The sequence below is a fragment of the Syngnathus scovelli genome, unplaced genomic scaffold, assembly GCF_024217435.2.
Source record: "Syngnathus scovelli strain Florida unplaced genomic scaffold, RoL_Ssco_1.2 HiC_scaffold_61, whole genome shotgun sequence".
Taxonomy (NCBI): Eukaryota; Metazoa; Chordata; class Actinopteri; order Syngnathiformes; family Syngnathidae; genus Syngnathus; species Syngnathus scovelli.
Window position 1 is genome coordinate 77501 of NW_026061643.1, and position 7500 is coordinate 85000.

General features: G+C 66.2%; 1 non-coding gene across 1 annotated transcript; it reads left to right on the forward strand.

Moving 5' to 3' along the window:
- The first annotated feature begins 6982 nt into the window (after positions 1–6982).
- Positions 6983–7101, forward strand: LOC125971649 (5S ribosomal RNA). Its single transcript, XR_007482495.1, has one exon. It is a non-coding gene; the product is annotated as a 5S ribosomal RNA (ribosomal RNA).
- The last annotated feature ends 399 nt before the right edge of the window (positions 7102–7500 follow it).

Below are 7500 nucleotides of genomic sequence, written 5' to 3' on the forward strand. Positions count from 1 at the left end.
CGGCCGCTTGAAGTCGAATGAGGCGCCGCGACCACCTCCGCGGTGCTTATAAACAGCCGATCCGCTCGGCGGGGGCTATTTTCGGCCACTTGGCTCGTGCGCACGGCCTCCCGGATGTGCCGGGCGGGTGCGCGAGCTCGCCGGCCGCTGGAAGTCGAATGAGGCGCCGCGACCACCTCCGCGGTGCTTATAAACTGCCGATCCGCTCGGCGGGGGCTATTTTCGGCCACTTGGCTCGTGCGCACGGCCTCCCGGATGTGCCGGGCGGGTGCGCGAGCTCGCCGGCCGCTGGAAGTCGAATGAGGCGCCGCGACCACCTCCGCGGTGCTTATAAACAGCCGATCCGCTCGGCGGGGGCTATTTTCGGCCACTTGGCTCGTGCGCACGGCCTCCCGGATGTGCCGGGCGGGTGCGCGAGCTCGCCGGCCGCTGGAAGTCGAATGAGGCGCCGCGACCACCTCCGCGGTGCTTACAAACAGCCGATCCGCTCGGCGGGGGCTATTTTCGTCCACTTGGCTCGTGCGCACGGCCTCCCGGATATGCCGGGCGGGTGCGCGAGCTCGCCGGCCGCTGGAAGTCGAATGAGGCGCCGCGACCACCTCCGCGGTGCTTATAAACAGCCGATCCGATCGGCGGGGGCTATTTTCGGCCACTTGGCTCGTGCGCACGGCCTCCCGGATGTGCCGGGCGGGTGCGCGAGCTCGCCGGCCGCTGGAAGTCGAATGAGGCGCCGCGACCACCTCCGCGGTGCTTACAAACAGCCGATCCGCTCGGCGGGGGCTATTTTCGTCCACTTGGCTCGTGCGCACGGCCTCCCGGATGTGCCGGGCGGGTGCGCGAGCTCGCCGGCTGCTGGAAGTCGAATGAGGCGCCGCGACCACCTCCGCGGTGCTTATAAACAGCCGATCCGCTCGGCGGGGGCTATTTTCGGCCACTTGGCTCGTGCGCACGGCCTCCCGGATGTGCCGGGCGGGTGCGCGAGCTCGCCGGCCGCTGGAAGTCGAGTGAGGCGCCGCGGCCACCTCCGCGGTGCTTATAAACAGCCGATCCGCTCGGCGGGGGCTATTTTCGGCCACTTGGCTCGTGCGCACGGCCTCCCGGATGTGCCGGGCGGGTGCGCGGGCTCGCCTGCCGCTGGAAGTCGAATGAGGCGCCGCGACCACCTCCGCGGTGCTTATAAACAGCCGATCCGCTCGGCGGGGGCTATTTTCGGCCACTTGGCTCGTGCGCACGGCCTCCCGGATGTGCCGGGCGGGTGCGCGAGCTCGCCGGCCGCTGGAAGTCGAATGAGGCGCCGCAACCACCCCCGCGGTGCTTATAAACAGCCGATCCGCTCGGCGGGGGCTATTTTCGGCCACTTGGCTCGTGCGCACGGCCTCCCGGATGTGCCAGGCGGGTGCGCGGGCTCGCCGGCCGCTTGAAGTCGAATGAGGCGCCGCGACCACCTCCGCGGTGCTTATAAACAGCCGATCCGCTCGGCGGGGGCTATTTTCGTCCACTTGGCTCGTGCGCACGGCCTCCCGGATGTGCCGGGCGGGTGCGCGAGCTCGCCGGCCGCTGGAAGTCGAATGAGGCGCCGCGACCACCTCCGCGGTGCTTATAAACAGCCGATCCGCTCGGCGGGGGCTATTTTCGGCCACTTGGCTCGTGCGCACGGCCTCCCGGATGTGCCGGGCGGGTGCGCGAGCTCGCCGGCCGCTGGAAGTCGAATGAGGCGCCGGGGCCACCTCCGCGGTGCTTATAAACAGCCGATCCGCTCGGCGGGGGCTATTTTCGGCCACTTGGCTCGTGCGCACGGCCTCCCGGATGTGCCGGGCGGGTGCGCGGGCTCGCCGGCCGCTGGAAGTCGAATGAGGCGCCGCGACCACCTCCGCGGTGCTTATAAACAGCCGATCCGCTCGGCGGGGCTATTTTCGGCCACTTGGCTCGTGCGCACGGCCTCCCGGATGTGCCGGGCGGGTGCGCGAGCTCGCCGGCCGCTGGAAGTCGAATGAGGCGCCGCGACCACCTCCGCGGTGCTTATAAACAGCCGATCCGCTCGGCGGGGGCTATTTTCGGCCACTTGGCTCGTGCGCACGGCCTTCCGGATGTGCCGGGCGGGTGCGCGAGCTCGCCGGCCGCTGGAAGTCGAATGAGGCGCCGCGACCACCTCCGCGGTGCTTATAAACAGCCGATCCGCTCGGCGGGGGCTATTTTCGTCCACTTGGCTCGTGCGCACGGCCTCCCGGATGTGCCGGGCGGGTGCGCGAGCTCGCCGGCCGCTGGAAGTCGAATGAGGCGCCGCGACCACCTCCGCGGTGCTTATAAACAGCCGATCCGCTCGGCGGGGGCTATTTTCGGCCACTTGGCTCGTGCGCACGGCCTCCCGGATGTGCCGGGCGGGTGCGCGAGCTCGCCGGCCGCTGGAAGTCGAATGAGGCGCCGGGGCCACCTCCGCGGTGCTTATAAACAGCCGATCCGCTCGGCGGGGGCTATTTTCGGCCACTTGGCTCGTGCGCACGGCCTCCCGGATGTGCCGGGCGGGTGCGCGGGCTCGCCGGCCGCTGGAAGTCGAATGAGGCGCCGCGACCACCTCCGCGGTGCTTATAAACAGCCGATCCGCTCGGCGGGGCTATTTTCGGCCACTTGGCTCGTGCGCACGGCCTCCCGGATGTGCCGGGCGGGTGCGCGAGCTCGCCGGCCGCTGGAAGTCGAATGAGGCGCCGCGACCACCTCCGCGGTGCTTATAAACAGCCGATCCGCTCGGCGGGGGCTATTTTCGGCCACTTGGCTCGTGCGCACGGCCTCCCGGATGTGCCGGGCGGGTGCGCGAGCTCGCCGGCCGCTGGAAGTCGAATGAGGCGCCGCGACCACCTCCGCGGTGCTTACAAACAGCCGATCCGCTCGGCGGGGGCTATTTTCGTCCACTTGGCTCGTGCGCACGGCCTCCCGGATGTGCCGGGCGGGTGCGCGAGCTCGCCGGCCGCTGGAAGTCGAATGAGGCGCCGCGACCACCTCCGCGGTGCTTATAAACAGCCGATCCGCTCGGCGGGGGCTATTTTCGGCCACTTGGCTCGTGCGCACGGCCTCCCGGATGTGCCGGGCGGGTGCGCGAGCTCGCCGGCCGCTGGAAGTCGAATGAGGCGCCGCGGCCACCTCCGCGGTGCTTATAAACAGCCGATCCGCTCGGCGGGGGCTATTTTCGGCCACTTGGCTCGTGCGCACGGCCTCCCGGATGTGCCGGGCGGGTGCGCGGGCTCGCCTGCCGCTGGAAGTCGAATGAGGCGCCGCGACCACCTCCGCGGTGCTTATAAACAGCCGATCCGCTCGGCGGGGGCTATTTTCGGCCACTTGGCTCGTGCGCACGGCCTCCCGGATGTGCCGGGCGGGTGCGCGAGCTCGCCGGCCGCTGGAAGTCCAATGAGGCGCCGCAACCACCCCCGCGGTGCTTATAAACAGCCGATCCGCTCGGCGGGGGCTATTTTCGGCCACTTGGCTCGTGCGCACGGCCTCCCGGATGTGCCAGGCGGGTGCGCGGGCTCGCCGGCCGCTGGAAGTCGAATGAGGCGCCGCGACCACCTCCGCGGTGCTTATAAACAGCCGATCCGCTCGGCGGGGGCTATTTTCGGCCACTTGGCTCGTGCGCACGGCCTCCCGGATGTGCCGGGCGGGTGCGCGAGCTCGCCGGCCGCTTGAAGTCGAATGAGGCGCCGCGACCACCTCCGCGGTGCTTATAAACAGCCGATCCGCTCGGCGGGGGCTATTTTCGGCCACTTGGCTCGTGCGCACGGCCTCCCGGATGTGCCGGGCGGGTGCGCGAGCTCGCTGGCCGCTGGAAGTCGAATGAGGCGCCGCGACCACCTCCGCGGTGCTTATAAACAGCCGATCCGCTCGGCGGGGGCTATTTTCGGCCACTTGGCTCGTGCGCACGGCCTCCCGGATGTGCCGGGCGGGTGCGCGAGCTCGCCGGCCGCTTGAAGTCGAATGAGGCGCCGCGACCACCTCCGCGGTGCTTATAAACAGCCGATCCGCTCGGCGGGGGCTATTTTCGGCCACTTGGCTCGTGCGCACGGCCTCCCGGATGTGCCGGGCGGGTGCGCGAGCTCGCCGGCCGCTGGAAGTCGAATGAGGCGCCGCGACCACCTCCGCGGTGCTTATAAACAGCCGATCCGCTCGGCGGGGGCTATTTTCGGCCACTTGGCTCGTGCGCACGGCCTCCCGGATGTGCCGGGCGGGTGCGCGAGCTCGCCGGCCGCTGGAAGTCGAATGAGGCGCCGCGACCACCTCCGCGGTGCTTATAAACAGCCGATCCGCTCGGCGGGGGCTATTTTCGTCCACTTGGCTCGTGCGCACGGCCTCCCGGATGTGCCGGGCGGGTGCGCGAGCTCGCCGGCCGCTGGAAGTCGAATGAGGCGCCGCGACCACCTCCGCGGTGCTTATAAACAGCCGATCCGCTCGGCGGGGGCTATTTTCGGCCACTTGGCTCGTGCGCACGGCCTCCCGGATGTGCCGGGCGGGTGCGCGAGCTCGCCGGCCGCTGGAAGTCGAATGAGGCGCCGCGACCACCTCCGCGGTGCTTATAAACAGCCGATCCGCTCGGCGGGGGCTATTTTCGGCCACTTGGCTCGTGCGCACGGCCTCCCGGATGTGCCGGGCGGGTGCGCGGGCTCGCCGGCCGCTGGAAGTCGAATGAGGCGCCGCGACCACCTCCGCGGTGCTTATAAACAGCCGATCCGCTCGGCGGGGCTATTTTCGGCCACTTGGCTCGTGCGCACGGCCTCCCGGATGTGCCGGGCGGGTGCGCGAGCTCGCCGGCCGCTGGAAGTCGAATGAGGCGCCGCGACCACCTCCGCGGTGCTTATAATCAGCCGATCCGCTCGGCGCCGGCTATTTTCGGCCACTTGGCTCGTGCGCACGGCCTCCCGGATGTGCCGGGCGGGTGCGCGAGCTCGCCGGCCGCTGGAAGTCGAATGAGGCGCCGCGACCACCTCCGCGGTGCTTATAAACAGCCGATCCGCTCGGCGGGGGCTATTTTCGGCCACTTGGCTCGTGCGCACGGCCTCCCGGATGTGCCGGGCGGGTGCGCGAGCTCGCCGGCCGCTGGAAGTCGAATGAGGCGCCGCGACCACCTCCGCGGTGCTTATAAACAGCCGATCCGCTCGGCGGGGGCTATTTTCGGCCACTTGGCTCGTGCGCACGGCCTCCCGGATGTGCCGGGCGGGTGCGCGGGCTCGCCGGCCGCTGGAAGTCGAATGAGGCGCCGCGACCACCTCCGCGGTGCTTATAAACAGCCGATCCGCTCGGCGGGGCTATTTTCGTCCACTTGGCTCGTGCGCACGGCCTCTCGGATGTGCCGGGCGGGTGCGCGAGCTCGCCGGCCGCTGGAAGTCGAATGAGGCGCCGCGACCACCTCCGCGGTGCTTATAAACAGCCGATCCGCTCGGCGGGGGCTATTTTCTGCCACTTGGCTCGTGCGCACGGCCTCCCGGATGTGCCGGGCGGGTGCGCGAGCTCGCCGGCCGCTGGAAGTCGAATGAGGCGCCGCGACCACCTCCGCGGTGCTTATAAACAGCCGATCCGCTCGGCGGGGGCTATTTTTGGCCACTTGATTCGTGCGCACGGCCTCCCGGATGTGCCGGGCGGGTGCGCGAGCTCGCCGGCCGCTGGAAGTCGAATGAGGCGCCGCGACCACCTCCGCGGTGCTTACAAACAGCCGATCCGCTCGGCGGGGGCTATTTTCGTCCACTTGGCTCGTGCGCACGGCCTCCCGGATGTGCCGGGCGGGTGCGCGGGCTCGCCGGCCGCTGGAAGTCGAATGAGGCGCAGCGACCACCTCCGCGGTGCTTATAAACAGCCGATCCGCTCGGCGGGGCTACTTTCGGCCACTTGGCTCGTGCGCACGGCCTCCCGGATGTGCCGGGCGGGTGCGCGAGCTCGCCGGCCGCTGGAAGTCGAATGAGGCGCCGCGACCACCTCCGCGGTGCTTATAAACAGCCGATCCGCTCGGCGGGGGCTATTTTCGGCCACTTGGCTCGTGCGCACGGCCTCCCGGATGTGCCGGGCGGGTGCGCGAGCTCGCCGGCCGCTGGAAGTCGAATGAGGCCCCGCGACCACCTCCGCGGTGCTTATAAACAGCCGATCCGCTCGGCGGGGGCTATTTTCGGCCACTTGGCTCGTGCGCACGGCCTCCCGGATGTGCCGGGCGGGTGCGCGAGCTCGCCGGCCGCTGGAAGTCGAATGAGGCGCCGCGACCACCTCCGCGGTGCTTATAAACAGCCGATCCGCTCGGCGGGGGCTATTTTCGGCCACTTGGCTCGTGCGCACGGCCTCCCGGATGTGCCGGGCGGGTGCGCGAGCTCGCCGGCCGCTGGAAGTCCAATGAGGCGCCGCGATCTCCTCCGCGGTGCTTATAAAGTGCCGATCCGCTCGGCTTGGAGCTATTTCCGGCCTCCCGTTGGTGCCGGGCGGCGTGCGCGAGCTCGCCGGCCGCGATCTCCTCCGCGGTGCTTATAAACAGCAGCATGCGCACGGCCTCCCAGAATTTGAACACATTTCGTCAATAAATTTCGCATATTGAATTTTGAAGTTTAATATAATGCAACAATTGAGCTCGACTTATACAAAGGATATATCATAAAATCGTAAATTTCCGTCGAATTTTAGGGGGTCGACTTATACACCGAGTCGACCTGTACACCGGCAAATACGGTAAATACGATTAAATAAAATGATACGACTGGCATAAAAACAAATATAAACCACATAAAAATAAAAGTCACCATTACGTTGAATTATTGGGAGCACCGAGCTTGTTTCTCAGAAACGAGCCGGTCCCATCCAGGCGTAATCGGAGACAATGAAACCCGAAGTGGTTAAGGTTTGTCTTTTAATGCAGGATGCTTGGTCTCCATGTGCCGAAGCAGTTTTGAAGGCTTCATTGGCTCGCTCGCTAGTTTCAGGGGCGATTGTGTCTATAAAATGCAAAATGTTGGGTCACCTCACGGCTTACGGCCATACTACCCTGAGAACGCCCGATCTCGTCCGATCTCGGAAGCTAAGCAGGGTCGGGCCTGGTTAGTACTTGGATGGGAGACCGCCTGGGAATACCAGGTGCTGTAAGCTTTTTCGTTTTCTTATGTGCACTTCAATCGTTTAAGAAGCTATTTTTTACAACACCCATCACGAATGGCATCCGGAAACAGCAAGCCTAATTTAAACTCCGACATTGAAACTATAACACGAGTTTGAAAGCTATATTATGTGGTGACATCCACAGCATTGTAGTTAAATTTTTTACCGCTAGAGAGCAGACTATGTACAGTGAGCATGGCTCCCTGTGAACTCAAAGCAGCAGGCTTGACTTGTAAAAGAACCCAACACAACACTTCCATGAAGTGTTTTTAAACTTTTCAAGGCATTTATTTTGATTCAGCAAAATGCAGGTCGCAACGGCAAATTCGTGCTACCGCATAAAAAGCTGTCAATAACTTTTCATGATAGCCATGTTTCCAGAAAACACCA